Genomic DNA, 26921 nt, shown 5'->3' on the forward strand with positions numbered 1-26921 from the left:
TTCTTAAAGACCATGCCTTAGACCACAAAGTGTCAAGGATGATGTCAAGGTGCAGCTGATTTGAAGTATAGTGCAGCCATAGATTAAGAAGGAACAGTTCGGCACCAGTGTTATGGTACAGTGGGTAAAGCTACCGCCTGCAATGCCAGCATCCCATGTAAGCACCAGTTCATTTTTCAGCTGCTCCATTTCCTATCCAGCTTCCTGCTGATGGCCTGGGAAAAACAGCAGAAAATATCCCAAGAGTTTCGGCCCCTGCCACCATATAGGAAACTCACATGGAATTCCTGGCTCCTGGTTTCAGTTTGGCCCATCCCTGGCAGTTGCAACCATCTGGGGAGTGAATCAGTGGGTAGAAGATCTCTCTGTCTCTCTCTCTCTGTAACTCTTTCATTTTTGGGGGTGGGGGGTGAGGGGGATTGATTTATTTATTTACTTGAAAATCGGAGTTACAAAGAGAGGCAGAGGGAGAGGGAGAGAGAGGTCTTCCATCTGCTGGTTCACTCCCCAGTTGGCTGCAACGGCTGGAGCTGCACTGATCCTAAGCCAGGAGCCTGGAGCTTCAATCCGGGTCTTCCAGTTGGGAGCAGGGGCCCCAGCACTTGGCTATCTTCCACTTTCCCGGGCCACAGCAGAGAGCTTGATAGGAAGTGGAGCAGCTAGGACTCAAATCAGCACCCTTATGGGATGCCAGCACTGCAGGCAGCAGCTTTACTGGCTATGCCACAGTGACAGCCCTATAACTCTACTTTCAAATAAATCAATCAATTAAAAAGAAAAGGCAGTTAGTTCATTGCTTCTTAGAAATGCTGCTCAATCCAGGGCCAAATAAGATTGTGTTAAGGTAATGTGAGTTGAGTGAGACTGAGAAATCAGAGATTTGCCTCTTTTTAAGACCATGAAGTCTGCACTCCAGGAAAATGGGAAATGAAATACAACATACCGAAAGCTCTAGGATGCATATTTTCTACGCAGATCTTAGAGTACTTAGACCACTTCTTGGAGATCTTCCTTTGCTGATCATCTTTCTATTGTGACAAAAAAAAAAAAAAGAACAAAATTTACTATCTTAACTAATTTTTACATGTACACTACTGTAATGTAAACTACACATACATTGCATTTTTTAAAATATTTTATTATTTATTTATTTGAAAGGTAGAGTTAGAGAGAGAGAAAGAGAAAGAAAAATTTTCCATCTTGTTTCACTTCCCAAACAACTGCAACAGCTGGAGCTGGGCCAATCTAAAGCCAGGAGCCAGGAGCTCCTTCTGGGTCTCCCACGGAATTGCAGGGACCCAAGCAATTGAGCCATCTTGCACTGCTTTCCCAGCCCATAAGCAGAAATTGCTGGATCAGAAGAGAAGCAACAGGTGCCCCATGGGATGCCAGCACCTCCAAAGGCAGAGGCTTAGCCTACTATACCACGTCGCTGGCCCCTTGCATGTTTCTTTTTCTTTTTTTAAGATTTATTTATTTATTTATTTGAAAGGCAGAGCTATAGAGAAGCAGAGGCAGAGAGAGAGAGGTTTTCCATCTGCTGGTTCACTCCCCAAATGGCCACAAGCATAGCCAACCCGAAGCCAGGAGCCAGAAGCTTCTTCCAGGTCTCCCATGCGGGCGCAGGGTCCCAAAGACTTGGCCCATCTTTTCCTGTATTCGTAGGCCACAACAGAGGGCTGGATTGGAAGAGGGGCATCAGGGTCTTAAACCAGCACCCACATGGGATGCTGGCACTGCAGGCAGCAGCTTTATGTGCTATGCCACAGCGCCAGCATCCTCCCCCTCCCTGCATCTTTCAAAACTAAAATCCCATATGCTCTGACCAACTCTCCTTTCTCTCTTCCCTTTCTGTTTCTAAGAGCCTAACTATATGGGGCCAGTGATGTGATGCAACAGGTTAATGCCCTGGCCTGAAGCACTGGCATCCCATATGGGCACAGGTTCTAGTCCTGGCTGCCCCACTTCCAGTCCAGCTCTCTGCTTTGGCCCAAGTCCTTGGGCCCCTGTACCCACGTGGGAGACCCAGATGAAGCTTCTGGCTCCTGGGTTCAGATCGGTGCAGCTCCAGCCGTTGTGGCCAATTGGGGAGGGAGCCATCAGATGGAAGATTCTCTCTCTCTCTCTCTACCTCTCTGTGTAACTCTGACTTTCAAATAAATAAATAAATCTTTAAAAAAAGCCTAAGTATAGAAATTTATAATACATTATAAATATAAACATAACATTCCTATAAGTAGAATCAAATAATCTTCGTCTTTTTGTGACTCATTTATAACCACCTCAAAGGTTTATTCATGTTGTGGCATGAAAAAGAATTCCTACTTTTGTGGAGCTAAATAGTACTCCATTCTATGCATATACCATATTTTATCCATTCGTCTGTCAGTGGACATTTAGTCTACTTCCACCTCGTAGCTATTGTGAATAATGTTGCAGTGAACATGGATGTACCAATACCTCTAAGATGTTTTCAGTTTTTCCTGGATACATACCCAGAAGTGGGATTACTGGATTATACAGTGACTATATATTTTTTAACACTTTTATTTAATGAGTACAAGTTTGGTAGGTACAGCTTTAGGAATATAGCAGTTCTTTTCCCTATACCCATCCTCCCATGCCCACTCCATCCCACCTCCTACTCCCTCTCCCATCCCATTCTTCATTAGGATTCATTTTAATTATATACAGAAGATCAGCTCTATACTAAGTAAAGATTTCAACAGTTTGTACCCACACAGACACACAAAGTATAAAGTACTGTTTGAAGACAAGTTTTACCATTAATTCTCATAATACAATTCATTAAAGACAGAGGTCTTACATGGGGAGTAAGTGCACAATGACTCCTGCTGTTGATTTAATTGACACTCTTATTTATGACGTCAGTGATCACCCAAGGCTCTTGTCATGAGCTTCCAAGGCTATGGAAACCTTTTGAGTTCACAAATTGTCAGTATTCAGACAGGGCCGTAAGCAAAGTGGAAGTTCTCTCCTCCCTTCAGAGAAAAGTACATCCTACTTTCCACTGAGATCTCACTCACAGATATCCTTCATGTAGATCATTGTTTGCCACAATGTCTTAGCTTTCCATGCCTGAAATGCTCTCCTGGGCTTTTTAGCCAGATTTGAATGCCTTAAGGGCTGATTCTGAGGTCAGAGTGCTTTTTAGGGCGTTTGTCATTCTGTGAGTCTGCTGTGTGGCCTGCTTCCCATGTTGGATCATTCTCTCCTTTTTAATTCTATCTGTTATTACCACACACTTAGTCTTATTTATGTGACCCCTTTGACACTTAATTCTATCTATATGATCAGTTACACACTTAATATGATCACTTTAACATGTAAGATGGCATTAGTACCACCCAGCTTAGTGGGATTTGGAGTCCCATGGCAAGTTTTTAGCTTGATCCTTAGGGGTAAATCTTTGGGATGTGTGCCGAACAATACATCTCCTCCCTCTCTTATTCCCACTCTTATTTTTTACTGGGATCTATTTTCAATTGGATTTAAACACTTATGAATAATTCTGTATTAAGTAAAGAGTTCAACCAATGGTATTAAGTAGAAAAAGAAATTAGTAAAAAAAATTTAAAAAAACTCTTCCTCAACAATCAAGGCAAAGACTATTCAAGTCATTGCTTCTCATAGTGTCAACTTCACTTCTACAGGTTTCCTTTTAGGTGCTCTGTTATTTGCAGTGACTATATTTTTAATTTTTTGAGGAACTTGCATACCTTCCATAGCGACTGTACCATTTTCATTCCTACTGATGACACACATGGGCTCCAGTTTCTCCTGTCAGTTGGCAGCAAAATAGATGGAACTCGAAGATAGGATATCAGGTGAAGCAGGTGAAGCAGCCAGACACAGGAAAACAAATACTTCATGTTCTCCCTCATATGTGGAACTAAAAACAACTCAATCTGCATACAGAGTAGTAACTACTACAGGCTCGGAGGGTAGGAAGGTAAGTTTAGAGAGTTTGGGTAATGTATACCAAATCAGAATTACATCAAAGGAATAAGTTCCTAGTGTTACATAACCTAATCGGTCTACTATATTCACAGTAACCTGTTTTCTATTTAGTGAACAAATAGAAGAAAGCTTCAAGTCTCCCACCCAAAGATATCAAAGATGGGAAATATCAATTACCCTGATCTGAGCAGTACACATTATATACAGGTATTGAAATACTACTCTTAGCCTATAAATACACACAATTGTTAATAAACACTTTTTTAAAAAGAAACAAGAAATCTTATACTTCTGATTTTAAAGCATATTCTAAAGCTATAGTAATCACAGCAGTATGGTACTGGCATACAAACAGACATGCAGGTAAATGGAACAGAATTAACCCAGAGACCGGCGCCGTGGCTTAACAGGCTAATCCTCTGCCTTGCGGCGCTGGCACACCGGGTTCTAGTCCCAGTTGGGGCACCGGATTCTATCCCTGTTGCCCCTCTTCCAGGCCAGCTCTCTACTATGGCCCAGGAAGGCAGTGGAGGATGGCCCAAGTCCTTGGGCTCTGCACCCACATGGGAGACCAGGAGAAGCACCTGGCTCCTGCCTTCGGATCAGCATGATGCGCCGACCACAGCGGCCATTGGAGGGTGAACCAATGGCAAAAGGAAGACCTTTCTCTCTGTCTCTCTCTCTCACTATCCACTCTGCCTGTCAAAAAATAATAAATAAAATAAAATAAAATAAAAACAACCCAGAAATAAACCCTTTTGGATATGGTCAAATGATCTTTGACAAAGGTACCAACATTACATGGTAGGGAAAAGATAGTCTGTTTTCAACAAATGGTGACAAGAAAACTAGGGGCACTATTAAAGTGGCTGTTGAGAATGATAGAGATTCACACAAGTTGTAGGGGACTTTGAGTTTTTATTCTGTTTCCATTACAAGAGAAAAAGGAATAACTTACTTTAAATACATATTATGTTTCCAGTGTTGTATCATTTCTTTTTATCACACTTGCTCCTAATTGCATCTCTCTCTCTCTCTCCCTCTCTCTCTCTCTCCCTCTCTCTCCTCTCTCCTCTCTCTCCTCTCTCCTCTCCCCTCTCTCCTCTCTCCTCTCCCCTCTCTCCTCTCCCCTCTCTCCTCTCTCCTCTCTTTCTCCTCTCTCAAGTGATTAGTAGTAAGAGAACCTGAGTTTGTTTTAAGGAGCAAGAAAGACAATTATAACCATGATATAATGTAATAAAAAGAAGACTTGGTGAATTTAACTTTGGCCCAACAATTTTCTGGATCTTGCCTGAAAGTTGAATCCTAGGAGTAGTCATATGCATCTGAATTTTTAAAATATGTCTTACTCTCAAACAGATGGCGAGAATCAAGAATTACACTGTTTTCTGTAGAAAAAAACAGAGGGTGCTATGGGAGCAGAAATGAAGTTCATTCTGTATTGCACAGTAGGGAAGCTAGACATGACTCCCTGAACTAAGTCCTGCAAGAGAAACTAGGATTAACTTGGTGAAAATGAGAAAGGGGAAGCAGGTCTTTGCTGGGCATAGTAAAAGAGGCTCAAAAGAACTTAGCATTAATTAACATGAATAATGAAATATTTGGGGAGCCCTCAAATAGGAGAAATATGAAGAGTAAACTGGAGAAGTGTAATTTGAAATGTAGTGGTGAGCTTTGGTTGGGGGGGGGGGCCTCATGGAATGAAATAAGCAGACGAGCTTAATCGTTACCCTGAAAATATGAAGATCCTTAAAACATTAGCCTGGGAAATAAAGGAATTAGAATTTTTTACAAAGATTTCTTCTACTATAATTTACCAAATTTCTTAAAATATACATATTATTTGTAAAATCAGTATCTTCCTTTTATGAGAAATAACATGTGTACTATGAGGCAGGCATTAAAGCATAGCTGGTTAAGTTGTATCCCATGTCACAATGCCTGAGCTGGAGTCCTGCCTCCTCCTCCAATACAGCTTCTTACTAATCCACCTGGGAGGCAGTTTCATGCCACCCATGTGAGAGACCCAAGCATCTAGGACATGAACCAGTAGATGGAAGATCTCTGTTTCCCTCTCTTTGTCACTATGCCTTTCAAACAAAATAAAATAAGTAAATAAATAAAAACTTTTAAAAAATATATAAAATGTATGCAAGTCTTTTTCAAAGCATCTATTAGAGGAGGAACATTTTCACAAATCTTACACACAAAGGAGGCAATCTTGAATGAAAAATTTTTGCCTATTCAGATGGTAGCCCACCAGAGAGAGGACAGAGGAGAGAGAGAAAGAAAGAGAGAGAAGAGAGCGCGAACCTTATCTGACTAAAGGTAAAACAAAAAAAAAATCCCAAAGATTGTATTTTGTTTCTTGTTCCATATAAAAAGTGAAAGCACTTTATCAAATTAATTTCTTACTGAACCTGTCTACCTATCTAAAATATGCCCTTTAATTCTACTATGTCACCCTCATTCCCCCATTATCTGTAGGGGTTACATTCCAAAATCCCTGCAGATGTCTGAAACCACAGATAGCACTGAAAACTACATATACCATATTTTTTCCTATACATACAGAAATCTAATGTCTTTTTTCTCTTAACTGATTACTTATTATGTAATCACTGTGAACATAACTTTTGCAATTTGAGATGCAACAGTAAAACTAGCAGTTTCCTTTTTCACAAATTCACGGAAGAAATGGCATATGATTTCTTTCTTTACTGAGAACTTTCAATTTTTTACTTAGAAGAAACACTTTAACTCTTCTCTAAGGCATATTGGAATTGACAGCATCACTACGCTTGCCCTTTGTGGCCATTTTTATGTAACAAGGGCTACTTGAAAGAAGCACTGCCATACTGCAGCACATAGTTGGTCTCATAACAGAGGAGGCTACTAGGTGACTAATGAGCTGATAGCTTATGCAGCATAGATATGCTGAATGAAGCGCTAAGTCATGTCCAGAGTGAGACAGAGTGACATGCTGTAAGTCTTATCACTCCACTCACAACTCTATGCAGTTTAAAACTTCTGAATCATTTATTTTTGAAGATTTTCATTTAATATTTTTGGATTGCAGTTGACCATAGATAACTGAAACTGCAGAACATGAATCATAGATAAGGGGAGCCTATGAGACACAGACTTCCAGGTTGGGTGAATCCATAACAAATGATTAGCACAGAGAAGAGATAGTTGTCTAATACCTAAAAAATGCAAATAATCTTAAAATGTGTGTTCTCGATTTTTCTTTTTTCCTCTTTCTAATCTAAGTCCTTGCAATTCATATTTGAAAAATGTCCAGTGTAACTTTTGGTGCCAAAGAAAACAAATAAGAGAAAAGAATAAGCACTATTCCATTATATATTTCATTACATTATTACCATCATTCATAGCTAATTTGAAGATATCTTTTTACTTATTTGGAAAATTACAGTATATTAATAAAAAAAAAAGGATTTAGATTGATGATAGGATTCAAGATACACTATCCCAAAATAAGGTACCTTGGCATTTGAGAAAACTGAATCAAGAAATTCTCTCCCACCTTGCCTTTGCCCTTCTTCCCTGAAGCAGGTCCTACATAAGATCCCCAATAGACAGATACCATCCCTGCAACTGGAGGACAGGAACATCTTATGTCTGAAGACACAGGGACATAGAGAAGAGTCTACGCAAAGAGGCCTTGCTAAATTCCCTCCACTTTGTTACTACTAGATCATTACCTAGATTTGTCCAATCATACTTCTCACAGCTGTCCACGTTTCATAAAAATACATATCTACCTGGTACTTTGGATGTTCATTTCTAAAGGCTTTCATGTCACATAGATCTTACATTAAATACCTCTGTGTGCTTTTATTAATCTGTCCTTTATTATGAGGTCTCAGTCATGAACCTGTTGATGGGGCAAAAAAAGATATTTTCAATCCCCTATAATTATGTACAATGTGTTCTTGGCTTTCTATTTAATTGGATAATTATGCAATTGTGTATATACATACATATGTATATATATATGCACATATATACAAATATGTTTATAGATAAATGTTTATGCAAACACATAAGCATTTCTCAGTGTTGTTAATATTCACATTGCATTCATAAAATTCTAAAGAGGTAGGCAAAGAACTGGGCTATGACTGTCTCTTGGATTATAAGTCATTTTATATATTTCTCAATTTCAGTTCCAGATTTTCTGCAAGAGACTGTTTTAAATTTAATGAACTAGTATTTTAAAATAAATGCTCTTTAATGATATTGAGATGAGAAAGAGACCAAACTGAAAGCAGATACAAATTGCTGAATGACTGATACATAATCAAAGTGAGAATGCTGAGATGACAAATTTGAGAGACATAAGCTATTTTTTTAAGTTTTTATTTGAGAGGCAAAGTAGTGGGAGTGGGGGCGGGGCAGGGAGACAGAGACAGAGAGAAAGAAAGAAAGGAAGAGAGGGGGGACAGTGGAGGGTAGAGAGAAACCTTCCATCCACTGACTCACTCCCCAAATGGCTGCAACAGCCAGGGCTGGACCACACTGAAGCCAGGAGCCTGGAATTCCAGCCGAGTGTCCTATATGAGTGGCAGTGGCCCAGATACTTGAGCCATCTTCTTCAGTTTTCCCAGGCACATTGACAGGGAACTGGATCAAAAGTGGAACAGCTGGGACTTGAAGCAGCCCTTGGTGTGGGATGCCAGTGTGGCAGAGCAGCTTAACGTGTTGCACCACAATGTCGGTCCCAAATTATCACAGATAAATATTAATGTGTTATTCCTTTAGTACTTGGAGCAAGGGTAGTTTAAACTTGGTCTGAAAACAATGGAGTTTGGGCAGAGTACTTCCGTCATCATCTCACCTTCCAAATTGAAGAAACAGCTTCAAATGGAGATTCTAGGAGCAAGAACCACCAGCTCTATGTACAACCCACTGAGAATTCCAGTTGTAGATTAGTTCAGTATCCAAACATTTCTTCCTATCTAACTCTTGACAGCCCTGACCACTTTTCATGTTTTGAATTGATGATGTATGAAGAAGAGATGAGTCTAGAGTTAGATGAAGTCATACAGCCATGAAGATGACATAATAATTGTTGCCAGCTCAGAGGGCAATAGGCAGAAACAGGAATGCTAAGTCCTCACTGAAGGTGCAGAAAGCAGGTCGCCCCCTTGAGTTACTCTGTTCAGATCCAAGGCTCAAAGTCCCCAGATTCCCCCCAAGAAGGCAGTGATAAAGATCCAACCCAGAGCTCATCTATCAAGCTGCCAAGAACTTTGCAGGTGAGAATAAAAATACTCAATTCTTTTCTCCACTGGAAAGATCTGCAGTTCAGCCATTTCTAAACAAAAAGGAGGGCTCCTATAGCCACCAGAAAACAAAACCAAAAACAGATGAACTGAGAAACAGAAAATACATCCTCCTTTAAGGGAACTTTTTTTTTTTTTAACAGATATACCCCTAATTTAGGCTGGTCAGTGGAAATTTCTCAAGTGTGTATGTATCTTTATGAATGCTGTGAATTTTAAACTTTTGGAGCTTACCCAGATATTTCAAATACTAATCCTAGCAGAATTTCCCTTTAAGGATGTCCTGCATAGAGTTTGTTAGTCATAATTTTAAGTAAAAATTGACAAGGAGTGCTTTTTCGGTCCAGTAGGAGTCAGCTGTGTGTACGTCACAAGACGAGGAGGAGATAAGAGACCCTCCTATTTTTCCCTACAAAGTTGAGAAAGCTGCAGTTGGGAGAAGTCCTCAGACAGCGTGGGTGGCTCAATCTATTATTCCTTTTGGATTTGATATGATTGTGTTGGAGGAAAAAGATCATCAGAGATTCTCTTTCATACTGTTTACTTCACAGGGAGGAGCAGCTTTTTTTTTTTTTAAAGTAAGATTTTAAAAAAATGTTTCCTGTGCTTTAAGATACTTTGACTTCTTTCATATTTTGTAAGGACAAGAGATTTTCATGAACTTCCCAGTGACTGCTTAAGAAAACTTTTGCTTGGCAAGTAAGTAGATGCTTCGAAGTTTCTTAGCCTTTTACACCAGTGGTTTTTAAATTTCAGATGCTGAGGCTTTCAGAGTTCTCATTTTCATGTTGTGTATGGAGGCAACATAGAAGCCAGATAACTCTTTGGAATTGCCTCAGATTTTTTGTGATGGTTTTGATACATGGGAAATAGCTTCATGTTACAAAATGGAGGGGGAGGAGAGGAAGGACTTCGGCATTTTATTTCACTTAATTTACTTGAATGAATGATGTAATCATTGAAAATATTTTATAACTGGATTTATATTTTGAGGACAAATTTTGAAGTCATTTTTAGATTTTCAGTAAAAAGAGTTAATGATATTCCTGCTATTTTAAGAAAAATCTGCCTGCTTTCCAGAAACAGGCATTTGATAACTTATATCATTTCTATGATTGAATTAAAATGTCTGCGTGTCCAACCCACACAGATACATAATACACTTCTTCAGTGCTTATTGAAAATGAGATAGCATTAAATAAGCAAAACGTGTATCCCATAAGTGTTAATGCCACCTTGTCACTATTTCTGTCACACCCAGTTTAGTGTCTGTCATCTACTTGAAAATCAAACACAGCTCCTCATTTCATAAATGTGGGAACTAAAAAGAATCATTAATAAAATTTGTAACCTTAGCACATAAAATGTAAGAAAATCCTCAATTCATTTTGGCCGTATTTCACATTCACAATACTGTCATGTGTCAATTTTAGCATTTTTAGAAGGAAAGTCCATGAGTTAAAATTGAACACAAACATTGCAAACATAAGCATCATACAAGATATTCTTAACATATGTGTTTTGATGTATGTCTAAAAATATAATCCAAATTGCTTGATGAAGAAGGTAAACTCTGTTTTCTACACTTGCTCTGTTTATTCTCTCATTTCCACATGTTGCCAATTCTGGAACTGTTCTACCTAAACAAGAACAGCAGATTTATGTTTTAATGTAACATTTGAGTTTATCTCTTATTTTTATTATACTTCTCAATGATCTTTTAAGTAAAACTAAGTTAATAATTGCTGTATCTTAGGCAGCCTGGAAAATTTCTACAGAAAATATTGAAAATAAGTGCTTATCTAAAACATTTTAGAGAAGCTTTGATTTCTTTGTTGTTGTTTTGGATGTGGGAAACATGAACTTTGTAGAAACCCACATACGTGGGTACACATGGGGAATACAGAATCAGTAGTCAGTCAAAAAAACATGAATTCCCTTGTTCTTATAATTGTCTTGTTTCTCTCTGATTACCACAATTTTTCTTGGCTACATTTTGGTACTCTAGAAGGGACATTGAAAAAAATGAAGAGGTGGAAGTCTCCTTCCTGTCAAAATGCCTCAAATTCCTGCAAAATGCTCAGCGTGAGCATTTATTTATCTTTTTTTCAACCTACTTTGGGATTACAGATCCCCTAAAGAATCTAATAGGATCCATACAGGCTCTTTTCAGGAAAATAAAATAATAAAAAGTGAATACAATGCAGTGAGTGACATCAAAGGCAAGTCTGTTAAAAACTTTGACATAGAATTTGCCCTGGGATGCCTTCCAAAGTGCCATCTCTTTGCAGTTCTTACAAACTCCCAGGTGATGCTGATGCGACTGGCCTATGGGTTTTGGAAAATGTTTTCTCATGCTATACTAGCTGCAGTTCCACTACATCTGTGAGCTTAGAGAAGCCAGCCAGCATCTATGTGTGTCATTTCCTTTGTCTACAAATGAAGGTCACAATGTATGTGAGTGTATGTATAGTCTAACAAGAATATTTGTATAAACTAGTTCAGACCTAGATGTCATCTTTTTTAAAAAATATTTATTTATTCGAGTCAGAGTTACAGATAGATGGTGGGAGAGACAGAGAGAGAGGATCTTTTATCTACTGGTTCACTCCCCAGATGGCAGTAATGAACAGGGCTAAGCCAGGCCAAAGCCAAGAACTTCATCTAGGTCCCCCAGGTGGGTGTCAGGGGCCCAAGTACTTGGGGTATCTTCTGCTGCTTTCCCCAGGCCACTAGCAGGGAGCTGGATCAGAAATGGGACACAAACAGGTGCTGATATGGGATATCAGCATTACAGGCAGAACATTTACCTGCTGCACCACAACATCAGCCCTTAGATGTCATCTTTTGTTCATTAAGGTAATACTGAATGCTGAAAGAGAATGAAAACAATGTGTGTGACACTGAAACGGCAGTTCTCTGAGCCCAAGTTGGGTTTCTTGTTCTAATCAGAGTAATCGGCTTGTGTATGTGAAAGTCTGGACATACAGTCAATATAAGAGTAATTCAGACTCATAGGGTCTCCCTGCTAGTTCATATAATATGCTGGCATATCTTAACAACAGAAAGTTCTAAATGCACTGAACAAACAGGAAAGGCAGTCATTGCCCGAGTGAAATGTGATGTTGAGGAGAGACTGTAGGTTTTGAAGTCTGGCTCATGCTGAGAACTCTGAGAATTTGGGAGACTTGGTTTTTCCCCTACCCTAAAGATGCAATAAAAATCACTTTAGAGAATTTTCTCAGAGTAATAGTAACACTAGACATTTTTGTCTTTATTTCTTCTCATATCTCTTCTGTTATAATTCTGAGGCTATTGGACTTCAAGTCCATCTCATTTGATTGTTACTAATGTTTCTAGATATTCCTTAGCTTATTAATTTTTCCAAAGCCATACTTATTAAATGTATCCTGAGTTTCATTTTCCAGTAGATCATTTTGATGTATCAGATTCTCCATTCACATTATTTAAGAATACACTTCTTGCTATTACTCCTAATTTCATTGCAATTATAGCACTAAAGCTGGTGACATGGAAGAGAGGTAGAGAAATGGGTTGTGATGCTCTTGTTTTCCTACTTTTCAATGATATCTTACAATTGTTGATAAGACAACTTAAGTGACGTGTTATAGTCACACCTATTCTAACATTTTTAAAAGAGTATTAACAGTTCTGCTACTTAAGGTATCAAGTTATCTTTTTTTTGTGACAGAGACAAAAATCACATTTAAACATAACTCACTCATCCAAATATTAATTCATATATTCAGCAATCAGATGAAGACAGGCTAGATTGACAGAAAAAATTGCTCACTATGCTCATTGTTCTTTGTGTCATGAAACCTATATTGTGCTAATGACCACCAAAGAGGCTCCTTTGGACAGCAAGTAGTCTATTATGCATCTTGACCAAATCCCTCTCAGCCCAGAACTAACAATGCTTACAATTTGGTGTAAGAATACTTCTTCACATAAAGGTCTACACTTATTTGGCAGCTTCACAAGTATAATTTGTATTTGGAAAAAAAAATCAGATACAAAGCTGTCATGCTGTCTAAATTAAAATTTCATTTTTAAAAGTGATTTCCAGTCTTGTAATTATACTCAATCTATTCATTTGTTCTCTACACATCTTTATAATTATATGATCAGAAAAGATTCTAACTTTTGGCTGATAATTTTTTTAAAAACTGAAAAAATTTGCTCTAATTTTGTTTAACATTTTCCTTATTTTTTCTTATTAAAGTGATAGATTAGAATGTACAATTGGGAAAATACTGAAAAGCAAATTTTTAAATACTGTATAACTTCAATCAGGAGACTTAACAGGTGAATATATTCTCTTCTAAACTCTTTCCTTTAAAAAAATTGACATAGTAGTGGGTGTCCTGGCGCACTGGGTTAAGCCACTGCCTGCGATAACAGCACTCTATATGGAGGCCTATTTGTGTCCCAGTTTCTCCACTTTCAATCCAGCTCCCTTTTAATGGCCTGGGGAAAGCAGCAGAAGATGGCTCAAGTGCTTGTGCCCCTGCCATCTGTATGGGAGACCTGGATGAAACTCCTGCTTGTGGCTTCTGCCTGCCCCAGTCCTGGCTGTTGTGGCTATCTGAGGAGTGAACCGGTTAGTGGGAGATCTCTCTCTCTCTCTCTCTCTCTCTCTCTCTCTCTCTCTCTCTCTCTCTCTTCCTCTCCCTCTCTCTCTTTCTTTGTAACTCGTTCAAACAAATAAATCTTTAAAAATTATTTGAATAGTTGAAATCATGCTGATTATCCTATTTTATACTTTCTTTCACTTAAACTAGTATCAAGAACATGTCACCTTTCTGCTAAACACTTTTTAAAACGTCATGTTAATGACTTCTGGTATTCTTTTAAAAGTCATTTAGTAGATATTTTTTATGATCTTTTAAGTAATATCCTTGCTTCTTAAAAAACAGAATTCTTCTCAAATCCTAATTAAACTTAAGCATATTTTAACAAGTGCCCAGCAAAATGCAATTAAAAGCACAAAATACATTTCAAAACTTCTAGACAGGGGTCAGCATGTGTTTTCTGTAAACAGCCAGATAGCGAATATTTCAGGCTGCCAAACTACTTAACTTTATTATTGCAGCCAAAAGCAGTCATGGGCAGTTTGCCCGGGAAAAAGTGTGACTGTATTTTAATAAACTTTATTTATGAACTGGTAAATTTGAATTTCATGTATCAATATATATTTTGGTATTTTTCTATCACTTAAAAAATGTAAAAGCTGATCCGGCACTGTGGCATAGTAAGCTAATCCTCCGCCTGCATTGCCAGCATCCCTTATGGGTACTGGTTCGAGACTCTGCTGCTCCTCTTCTGATCCAGCTCTCTGCTATGGGCTGGGAAAGCAGTAGAAGATGGCCCAAAGGCTTGGGCCTCTGCACATGCACGGGAGACCCAGAAGAAGCTCCTGGCTCTTGGCTTTGGATCGGCCCAACTCCAGCTGTTGCAGCCATATGGGGAGTGAACCAGTGAATGGAAGACCTCTTCTCTCTCTGTCTCTCCGTCTCTCTGTAACTCTACCTGTCAAATAAATAAATAAAAATCTTTAAAAATTTTTAAAAATATGAAAGCCACATTGAGATCTCAGACCACACAAAAATAGGAAGTAACTAGATTTGGCCCTTAAGCTACATACAGTTGCAGACCTCTGCAGGATAGCCTGGTTCCAAGGACTCTGCCATCTAGGGTTTGAGAAACTTCTGTGAACTTCTGTGAAATATGTATATGACATATTTCTAGGAAGATGTAAATAGCTCTTACTGCTTATGCTAAAGGAATTCTTCTTTTTATTTTAAAGATTTTATTTATTTATTTGACAGGTAGAGTTACAGACAGTGAGAGAGAGAGAGGTCTTCCATCCGCGATTCACTCCCAAAATGGCCGCAAAGGCCGGAACTAGGCTGATCTGAAGCCAGGAGCTGTTTCTGGGTCTCCCACGTTGATGCCAGGGGCCCAAGCAATTGCACCATCTTCTGCTGTGTTCCCAGACCATAGCAGAGGTGGACTGGAAGATTAGCAGCCGAGAACAGAACCAGAGCCCATATGGGATGCCGGCGCCGCAGATGGAAGATTAACCTACTGCACCACAGTGTCCTAAAGGAATTCTTAAACTAAAAAGATTGAAATCACTGTTCTAGATAATACACATGAAAGCAGTTTAAGCCATAATTCCTTATTAAAATATATGTTACTTTTCTTTAATATTATTCATTTTGATACTAAATTTTCTGAAAAAAAGTGAATGATAGAATAATGAACCATCAGAATGCCACTTGGGAAGCTGATACTCCAAATCCCAAAACTCAGTAAAATGCAAACTAAAGGGAAAATAGGTAACAAGTTAAATTTCCAAAACCACTTAAAATCAGAATTAACAGTTATTCAAATCAAGGTTACTAGTTTATTTATTTCTCTGTTTTGTTTTTACTGATCCAAGAGTTATAAATAATGCTATTCATTCACTCAATTTTGCTATTACTTTTGAATTGGCAATAAATAACATAATCATGCTTCCTATTTTAATGTTATACTTAATAAAATTTATACATGCACATAATCATCTTTTTCTCATCCTCCTCCCTCACTTTCTATACATATACACACACAATACAACAAATGGATATGAATATAACCACCGTTTTTGTAACAAATATGCATAGATTTAAAAAATCCACTTAATCATGTGCCTCTACTTTAGGCCTCTAAAGTAATTGAGAAATAGAAGCCTGTATTATATGTGGATCAATTTTACTAGTAGTAACGTTATTATTATCAATTTTATTATTGCTAAATCTGGAATTAAATTTGCATAGAGGCCAAGCACCACCCCTTCTGGTGGACTCCACTCAGTACTGGGACTGAGCAGCTGCCAGGAGTTCACTTCACTGAGAGGGGCACAGTTAGGCCTGTGCATCCCTAAAGAAGGAGGGGGCTCCACTTGAGAGTTTCTTTTGCCCAGTTACCTATGATAGAGCAGAATGACTGAGCCAAGAAGTGACAGTTCATCCTCGGTACTTTCAAAAGAAAGAAATTCCTTCTTAAAAGACAAGCCCAGAATCCTGGGGGAATAAGTTTCTCTCATACGATTTTTAATTCAAAAGAGCACTCTTGAATATGTTTTAAATGTCAATCATCAATGCAAATTGTTGAAATTGTGAGTGAGAGAGATTTTAGTTAGGAGAATATGTGAGAGATCTGCCCACAAGGCAAGGTCCTCAGTAGGCCAAGAAGAAAGCCATGTACTGAACATAGTTACAGCAATGTGCAAGTGAATTTTTAAATCTCTAACATGTAGAAATGGTTTTGTATGTGATCTGCAATGTAAGCAATGCATGGAATGCTGCCCCCCTAGGTGTGGCCTCTCAAGTAGTTCCAGCAGCACTTGCTTGTTCGCTGGCCATTTATGTCCCTTGCCATGGTACTTCGCTGCCTCCACCATGTGTGGAGGATTCACTGCTTAGGAGTCTCCACTCCCATCCCCACCACTGTTTTTTCTTATAGCCTACCTCTTATTCAACCTTTAAGGTATAGGTCAAGAAGAAGCTTTACTTGAAGTTTTCAGGGATTTTCTGAAATTTCTAGAGCACCCTGTGTGTACTATAAGCATTTCCATCTGATTTCTCCTTTCTTCTCTCTCTCCCTTCCATCCACAAATACTTATGGAGTGCTTAGCGTATGATGGTAATACTCTAGCCATCTGGAGTCTGATCGCCAATGTAGTGTTTGCCCCTGCATTTTCTGTTGAGTAGAAAAGATTATTGGGGCTGGCACTGTGACTTAGCAAGTGAAGTCACTGCCTGCAGTGCCAGCATCCCATATGGGCACCAGTTTGAGTCCCAGCTGCTCCACTTCCAATCCAGCTCTCTGCTGTGGCCTGGGAGGGCAGTGGGGGATGGCCCAAGTCCTTGAGACCCAGCACCCATTTAGGGAACCCTGAAGAGGCCCCTGGCTCCTGGCTTCGGTAGTGGAGTACTGAGAACTATGAGAACCTACAGCTTGGGTCTAACCTGGTAGAAGGATAAATTCTTTGTATGTCTCTCTCCCATGCCAGCATGTGATCTTTTCATAGACAGAGACTTGGTCTTACCTTCACCACCAACAGCTATGTATGGCCCAGAGTTTTCACTGAGGAGCTTTTTATGAAACCTACAGAACCAAAGTGCCTGTGTTCCAAGAACTGCCAGATATTTTTAGTTTAATTTTTTAAAGATATTTTTATTTATTTGAAAGTCAGAGTTACAGAGACGGAGGGATAGACAGAGAGAGATCTTCCATTTGCTGGTCCAGATGGCCACAACACCCAGGGTTGAACCAGGCCAAAGCCAGGAGACAAGAGCTTCATCAATGTCTACCATGTGGGTGGCAGGAGCCCAAGCACTTGGGCTATCTTCTGCTGCTTTTCCCAGGCCATTAGCAGAGAGCTGGATTGGAAGTGGAGCAGCTGTGACACGAACAAGCACCTATATAAGATGCTGGCATTGTAGGTGACAGCTTTACTTACCATGCCACAATGCTGGCTCTTACTCTAGGGCTTAAAAGGGAAAGGAAGAAACTAAGGCAGGCGCCAGATTGTGGAAGGATTTCAATACCATGCTAAAGATCTTCGATTGTGAAGACCACCAAAAGCAGGATGATTCAAAAACAGGCCATTTAAAGACTCTAGGTAGGGGCCGGCGCCATGGCTCTCTTGGTTAATCCTCCGCCTGTGGCACCAGCATCCCATATGGGCACGTGTTTTAGTCCCAGTTGCTCCTCTTCCAGTCCAGCTCTCTGCTGTGGCCCGGGGAGGGCAGTGGAGGATGGCTCAAGTGCTTGGGCCCCTGCACCTGCATGGGAGACCAGGAAGAAGCACCTGGCTCCTGGCTTCAGATCAGTGCAGTGCACTGGCCGTAGATGCCATTTGGGGGGTGAACCAACAGAAGGAAGGCCTTTCTGTCTGTCTCTCTCTCTCTCTCTCTCACTATCTATCAAATAAAATATATACATAAAGACTCTAGGTTGGCTTCTTAAAAAATATGAAGGGGGTGTCTGGTTAACTTTGAAACATTAAATTGTACAGCGACACATCTTACTTTTTTATTCCTGTACTTATCCAACACATACTTGTGGCAGGCTTTGATTTAGATGCTGCAGACACTCCTGTACAAGACAGGAAAGATCTCTGATTTGTGTGACATGTTGACATGCCTTGAGATTTACACAATGAGTAATGTTTAGGATGAAAACTAAAATTGTACTAAATCCTTACAAGTATTATGTATCAACTAACACTGTAGACATTTGGTTTCAGAGCAAATGGAAGCTGATTCCCTTCCTTTCTTTATGCATAAAATTAGCAATAAAAACTCAAGATCAACATGCTGTGTTTCCAAAGCTTTAGACATACAACTTCTAAGTGAAGGCTGCTAGTACTTGGGCAGCAATCATTTTCCTTTGATGGGTGCTGAGAACAAACTTTGCCTAAATCTGAGACTAGGAACAGATAAAAATTGAAGTAAATAAAACCGCTGTCTTTAAATATCAAATGGTCACCCCCTCGCTACCATCACTCACACATTTTAAACTGTCCAAAGAGCAGCTTGTGATTATTGATTGGTGTTATCATCAAAGCTCAGGACACAGCTCTGCCTTCTATCTTTGGAAATCGCAGTCTGGTAGAAGGAAGATTATTTTGCTTCACACGTAAATGCTGGAAAAATTATTTAACATCAACCTCTACTCCCAACTGCAGCCCAAGCATCCAACCCCATACCACACCACACAGCCCCCACAAGTAACTACAAAACGCTGCACATGTACATACATCACAGCTGAATTTTTAAGGTTTAGGATGCAGAAAAAAAAAAAGCCAAAGGTGGTGTGGGGCTTTTCTTCCTAAACTCCATGGTCATCCACTAAGAACTAGAATAAACAAAAGTAAGTGGATATGGAACTGCCTTGACTGTTGGAGGAGACTCCCACTTCATTTGGCAGGTAATTGTTTCATTTTGTGTAGCTGGAGGCAGCGTGGTTAAGGCACCAAATGAACCTCCGGTTTTGCATGATGCTGCTACCAGATCAGCAATTAACGTTGGGCTGGACAGATATAAGTCAAGAGAGAGATTCACCTTTTTCTATTTTTGAAAAATCATAGTAGTAACCAAATATGTCATTTCAAACAAGTCATTTGTCCATTTCTATATGGAAAAAAACAAAGACAATCAAACCAAATGACTCCTATTAGGAGCCAAGAAACCTGAATCCTGGCTGAAGTTTTTTCATTAACTGCTTTGTCAGCTTTAGAAAAAGAGGGGAAAAAGGTCAGTCTGTGCCTCTGAACTCAGCTTTTCTCATTTATTAGATAAGAGGATTGAACTAGAGAATTAAAAAAAAAAAATCCTTCTTGGCTCCTAGATTTCATGGTTTAGTGAAAATGGGCTTGAGTCAGAAGAGTACTTTATAAGGAAGGAAAAACAACGAAATGAACATGGCATTAGGAAGCTTTCTCTCCAGCTACCTTGTCGTATATCCATGGGGATTCTTTTTCCCTGTCTTTCCCTCAATTCTCCTGTTCCCCCATCTGCCTACTTCCTCTGTCTCCTTATTTCTCATCCTCCTTATTCTAATGGTTGAGAATTTTTAGTGCAGTTACAGAAAAGACTAGCTGGTATTAGGTATTGCAGAGGGGAAATTAACTTTCTTCTTGAGAAAATGAGGTCATATACAGCAAAGTTGAAAAACAAATTGTACAAAATATCAAAATAGTGATAAATGTAAGATTTTCTTTAAATGGGTCACTAAATTAGTCTCTAATTTTGGCTGATGTTAAGGAAAATTTCTTTCACTTCTTTTTAACAACCTGCTCTTAAATAGGTCACTCACTGCAAATTTGTCATCTAGTGTAAAAAAGAATCTTGTTAAAAATTAATTTGGATTAGTAATGTCAGAATTTTCTACTAAGTTATTGCAAAATTGTATTTGGGAGATATCATTTTCTCTTATTTTTTCCTGTAAAAACAAACTAGCTGTATAAATACCTTCTTTGTAACCAGTTTCCATATCATAGTAAGATGAGGATTTAACTGATCTCTCTTCTATTTCTTGCATTCTGTGATCAAGAACAAGAGTTGAAGTGAAATAATTTTCAGTCCTTTCCTATGTGTATTATTTCACTTGAGTTTTGAAATAGGCAACTCCTGCATTTGGTAAAATTCCAAAGGTATAAAAGGCTATACCGTGAAAAATAAATATTACATTTCTTGTCTCTTCTTAACATGATTTCTTGTGTTTCTTTAAGAGTAACTATAGGTATTTGTGACCAAAACTTTGGTTGATAGGAAGCTAAGTTTGGTTTTGATGAGTACCAAATGTTACAAATAACACATTATATATTATATTCTTAATTTTTTGTTATTTTCTACCTGTTCACTTTCTTCACCAGCAGTGTTTATATATGTATAACTCACTTCAAATTTTTGTCATTTTTCCACTTGTCTACTTTCTTTCCCAGCTGTTTGTATATATACAACTCATACTAGTTTTTAAGGTATTTTGGTTTGTAATATCTCATTTGCTGTAAAGCACTGTCTATAAATGTGATTTTCAATTTTCTACCTGGCAAGGCAGATTATAAGTGTAATAGTTTTGCCATATGTTTATATAGCTGTGACAGAATGCCCAAGAATGCTGATAATTGGAGTGACTTTATGAAATGTAACTATGACATATCCCCTCAAATTCTTGAAAATTATCAACTTGGAGTTAAGAATTGGAAAGTTTTGAAAGATTTGAAACGTCATGCATATGACAAGGGTCACATATGCCTCACAACCAACCCTTGGTGGTAGGTTGCTGAGCTTCACAGCAGTGCCTAGGAATGGGGCTTTGCCAAGTCAGAAGGGCCAAGGAGAGCTCCTGTAATCAGAGGTCTAAGCCTCCTCTCCCAGCCCTCTGCAGACTCAGTGAAGATCTGAAGGCTGCAATGACCACTATTTTTGAAAACAGAATGCAGAAATTTAAAGAGACAGCATATCCCTACGCTACATCTGCAACCATCAGTAAAACTATTGGCAGACTTGCAAAGAGATAAAATACCTGTACCTTTTGACTTGGACAACCAGTTTAGAGGAAAAGATGCAATGTGTCTAGAGATGTTTCTCCAGAAACCAAGGAAAGGATGCTCATCATGCTTTTAATGTAGAGTGTTTCTGGTCATGAAAGAATCATAATGCTACCTCCCAACAGAACCTTCTAGGACGAGAGGTGCTGCAGCCTGTTTCACTTTCAATGAAGTAGGAATCCTAAAAACTATCATTGGGACAGGCACGGCTTAAGTCACCACTTGTGATGGCCACATCCTATAACAGTGCTTGGTTTGAGTCCTGAGTACTCTGCTTCCGATCCAGCTTTCTGCTATTGCTCATCCTGAGAGGCAGCATAGGATGACTCAAGGATTTGAGTCCTTGCCACACACATGGGACGCTGGCATAGAGTTCCAGGCTCTGGCTTTGGCTTGGCCCAGGCATTTGGGGAAAAAAAAAAAAGTGAAAGATTTCTCTTTCTCTCTACCTCTCCCCTTCAAGTAAATGAAAATAAATGAAACTTAAAAAATTTTAAACCACCATAAGTTGTGTTCAAGAGATTTTTTTTATTTTTAAACTTATTTTTATTTATTTCAAATGTCAGTCATTGGGGAGAGCGAGATACCTGCCACTCACTTGCTCATTCTCTGAATGCCTGCGACAGTCGTGCTTGTGCCAGGCTGAAGCCATGACCCTAGAACTCAACCCAGGTACCTGGGTTCCACTTGCCTTCCAGAGTGTGCCTTGGAAGGAAACAGGACCCAAAGTGAGACTGGGACTCAAACCCAGACACTATGATAAAGTGATGAGAGTATCACATGCCAAATCTTAACCATGACACAAATGCCTATGCCATCTAAGACATTTTTAAAGATCATCCACTAAGTGTTGGATACTGCTTGGCTCCAACTGGAGTAGATAAATGACTAAGACATAATAGTTACTCTCAGCGACCTTACAATTTTTTTTTTTCGTTTTAGGCTTTTATTTAGTGCAAGAGGTATCTAGGAAAGTGAGGGTTTAGTTCAGGTAGGAGAGGGAGGAAAGTCTAGAAACGATGGTAGTGTCCATACCAAGCAAGGAGCAGATAAAAGCCACGTGCAGCAAGCACCTGGAGCTGCTATTCACTGGTTACCACTGGCAGCAAAGCAGAGGCCAAGAGTTAGGTAAATATAGGTTCATACTGAGCACCAGGAACCAGCCACGTGGAGGAGCATCGAGGCCAGGAAGCCTAGAGCACATGGTCTGAAGGCCACGTGTCCTGGAGGTGCAGGGCTACAGCAAGCCCCTTCCTGGCAAGAGGCCAGGGGAGAAAAAAGGCCAACCTTACAATTTTGTTATAATAAGCTCCCAAACATTAATAATATTAGACAATTATGAAAAAGTATCTGAGAGACAAAAAGTGTTTTTATTAAACATAACAATTTACAAATGTTCCATGTTAAACCTTAAAATTAAGAAAAAAGTTTAAACCAAAGGTGAAAGAGAAGATGTTGAGAAGTTTTACTTTAGAAGGCTCAGAAATGAGTTCTTTTTTCAACATTGTGTTTTATGAATTTTAAGATCATAAACTAACAGAATCTATAATACTGCTTTAATGCCAGGACACATGAAAGCCATTATAGTGAATGGTTAGACCTGGCATAATCTCAGAAAAGAATTATGTGATTAATTGTAAAATATTACTTACTGCTTTCAGCTGAATGGCTAAAAGTTCTTCCTAATTGGTTTATTTAACAGAAGTTATCATTTAGGTTAATTATAGATTTTTTAAAAATGCTTTGTAGGTTCTATTAGCTGAATTATTCTAAGCTGCTCTACGATCAAATAGAGTATATGCTTCATTTATATGATAGTTTTCAATACTATCCATTATTATAAGAATAGAAACTGCTTATTTCTTACATTTGAAGACATATTTGTTTTAAAGAAAATCATACAAAATAACTTTGTGTAATTCCATATTATTACAATTACACACTTTTAATTTCTCTAGGTTATGTGAGATAGCTTCAGAAAGTTCATGGAAAAATGCCTCTTATGGAAAGACACACAGGTTTCATTTTTGCATCAAAAATATTAATCATTTAATTTCATTTTCCACAAACTTTTCGAAGTTCCTCCCTATAGGAGTGATTAATGGGTTAATATGAATCTACTAGAGTATGTTGATTAGAGCATATTGCCAGTCTCTAAATTCCTGGATCGGAGGTTGCTAATCTAACCCATTCTCAAGTTACTGTGTAAATAGAATCTATTTATTATTCACCTAAGGCGACTTAATTGAGGAAAGATCGATTTTTCTCATCATTTATTATGGACAGAAATTAAAGTTTAAAATATCAATTAAAATACAGTAGCCATCTGGTCTTTCTAGTGATCAATTCACAATCCTTTATAACTCATGATTTGAACTCAAGAATGGGAAAAAAAAAAAAGATACAGAAGATACTATCTTTCTTCTCTGTTAAAGCACATTTTCCCCGACCTCATGGGAAAGTTTCATAGGATCTTATGAACCTGAATACTGGCACTGTGGAGATTTTTCAGCTGATTACTGAATGTTTTTGTTTTTGTTTTTGTCTTTGTTTAACAGATGTGGCCTGGTTTCAGATTCAGTCCTTCCTAAGTGGACTTAGTTTCTGTCACACTTTTGCTAGAAAAGCTTGCATTTGTCATGGGATTCAAGGGGAAACAGAAACAGTATTAAGTATATGAATCAGCTAATAGTGTTCACATCCCAGCAGTAGTTAATGAACATATTGAAAGAAAGTGATCTCCATATAGAAAGACCAGAAACAAAACACAAATAAGTTGATACAATTAATATCCTTAAAAGAATCTTATATCGTATGTGTTGAATATCTCAAGGAAGAGGAGGGCAAAATTTGCTGATTTAAATGACATCTAAGAGTCCTGCTGGACTCAATTTCCAGGAAACAGTTGATTTGGGCCTTCACATATATGAAACACCCTGCCTCTGCAGCTTGCTAAGCCTACGTCAAACACTTTCAGATAAATTCTCATAGTTCATTCCTTGCATGTACCAGACCCTGGCACTAAATCTGATCCTCATATAAGCTTTTATTTTTTTTAAGATTTTATTTATTTATAGACAGTAAGAAGGAGAGAGAGAGAAAGGTCTTCCCTCTGTTGGTTTACTCCCCAAATGGCCGCAGTGGCTGGAGCTGTGCCAATCTGAAGCCAGGAGACAGGTGCTTCCTCCAGGTCTCCCATGTGGGTGCAGAGGCCCAAGGACTTGGGCCATCTTCCACTGCTTTCCCAGGCCATAGCAGAGAGCTGGATTGGAAGAGGAGCAGCTGGGACTAGAACCGGCGCCCATATGGAATGCTGGCATTGCAGGTGGAGGATTAACCTACTATGCCATGGTATCAGCCCCTCATATAAGCTTTTGAAGAGACCCTGAGACAACTAGAAGTGGAAATTGCTTTTCCAGGACACCTTTTACAGGAATGATAGGACAAGTTTCTAAAGGGCTGTTTCAATTTATACATTGAAATGATTGAGGTTCCTTTGGGAATAAAATTGTAGAGATATACCTTATGCTGGGTTGAAAAGAAAAAAGCTGGCATCTGGATAGATAGAGATCTAGATACCAGTTTCATCTTTAAAGATAATATTCTGTTTTAAATTTTTCTTATGCCATAATGAGAAACAAAACCAAGGGTGCTATTAAACCTATGCTTTTAAACAGTCTACTTTGTTTTTTAAAAACCAAAATATATGATTAAATAGTTATGCTTATACAATATAATGAACTATATTCATCTAATTACATGATTCTGAATGTAATCTCTCCAAGAAAATGACACAAAACAGCTTTTTTCTTTGTTAGTATCTACAGAGCAAACTAACCAGATGGAAATCTGTAGTCAGCTGTTTTTTTCATGGGAGAGTAGTTTGTCAGCCCTCAGGGGAATTTGTGTTCGACCTCTCCACACAAGACATTGAGCTTCCAACAAACTGGGCTTGTGAATATATCCCTAGAGACTAATAACAAGCATTCCACCACAATTCTGCCGATGTCTGTTTTAGGTTATTTTTGATTGATGGCCTGAAGTTATGGCTTTAGTTATTTTAAGATTGTTTGTCGAGTTTTTAAAAAGCAGCATTTAAAGGGGAAGAAAATAGCCTCCTCCTTCAAAATGTGGACTATTATAACTGCACATTTTCCATCAAGCAAGGGGTGCCTTCAGTCAAGTTGCCCATGACTTTTCTGTTCTTTCATCTCAGTGGATCCTTGAACAAGACCATAAGCAGCTAATATAATTCACATTATTTTATTGCTAAAAAAGTAAGTGCCAGGAAATTTAAATGCTTCCATAGCTGTAGAAGAACTGTACATCAGTGATAAAGTAACCAGTGAAGAGTCTTCAGCTTCTAAGCTCTTACCCAATACTTTTCTCAGGATGTTTGCCTTTGACCATAGGCAAAATACATACACAAACACAAACAGAAAATTCTACTCAATCTCACCTTCAGAACCAGAGGAAAAAGGAAAGCGGAAACCTAAAACTAGAACCTGTTTACTAGTTATCCTATCTCCTTCCTAGTTTTAAAATATGTGAATTTTATACTTTTCTGCTGTAGAAAATATATTTCTGCAATGCCCTAAAACAGCACTCTGGCCTCAGAATCAGTCCTTAAGGCATTCAGATCTGGCTAAAAAGCCCAGGAGAGCATTTCAGGCATGGAAAACCAAGACACTGTGGCAAAAAAATGGCCTACATGAAAGATCTCTGTGAGTGAGATTTCGGTGAAAAGAAGGGGCCATCAAAGGAGGAGGGTGCCTTTCTCTGAAGAGAGGAGAGAACTTCCACTTTGCTTATGGCCCTGTCTAAATACTGACAGTTTGTGGACTCAAGAGCTTCCATAATCTTGGCAGCTCATGACAAGAGCCTTGGGTGATCACTGACTTCATAAATAAGAGTGTCAATTGTTAAATCAACAACAGGAGTCATTGTACACTTGCTCCCCATGTAGGACCTCTGTCCTTAATGAGTTGTATTATGAGAATTAATGGTAAAACTTGTCTTCAAACAGTACTTTATACTTTCTGTATCTATGTGGGTGCAAACTGTTGAAATCTACTTAGTATAGAAATGATCTTCTTCACATAAAGATAACTAAAAATGAATCCTAATGAAGAATGGGGTGGGAGAGGGAGTAGGGATGGGACGGTTTGGGGGTGGGAGGGCAGGTATGGGGAGGGAAGAACTGTTATAATCCAAAAGTTGTACCTATGAAATTTATATTTATTAAATAAAAGCTTTCTATTTTAAAAAAGCAAAACAGTTTACACTCCTTTAAAAGATATACTTGTCCTATCTGGCCTAACTTACACAAATTAATAATAAATTTTGAGTATTTATTATTCCCATATATGTCATTAAAACCCCCTAAATTTTGTCAAATTTGGGTAACTCATTTTACCAACATCACTTATGCTAATGTCATTTATCCAACAGACAATGACCTTGCAATCGTTTTAAAGATACAGTAATTTTCAAAATCATGT

At 38.5% G+C, this 26921-nt stretch overlaps 1 protein-coding gene across 1 annotated transcript in view; it reads left to right on the plus strand.

Moving 5' to 3' along the window:
- The first annotated feature begins 9902 nt into the window (after window positions 1-9902).
- Window positions 9903-26921, plus strand: part of FHL5 (four and a half LIM domains 5) — a 54155-nt gene continuing 37136 nt past the window's right edge. Inside the window, exon 1 of the mRNA XM_062187624.1 lies at window positions 9903-9989. The gene's annotated coding sequence lies outside the window, so the exon portion shown is untranslated. The remainder of the gene's footprint in view (window positions 9990-26921) is intronic.

Source organism: Lepus europaeus, chromosome 3, assembly GCF_033115175.1.
Source record: "Lepus europaeus isolate LE1 chromosome 3, mLepTim1.pri, whole genome shotgun sequence".
Lineage (NCBI taxonomy): Eukaryota > Metazoa > Chordata > Mammalia > Lagomorpha > Leporidae > Lepus > Lepus europaeus.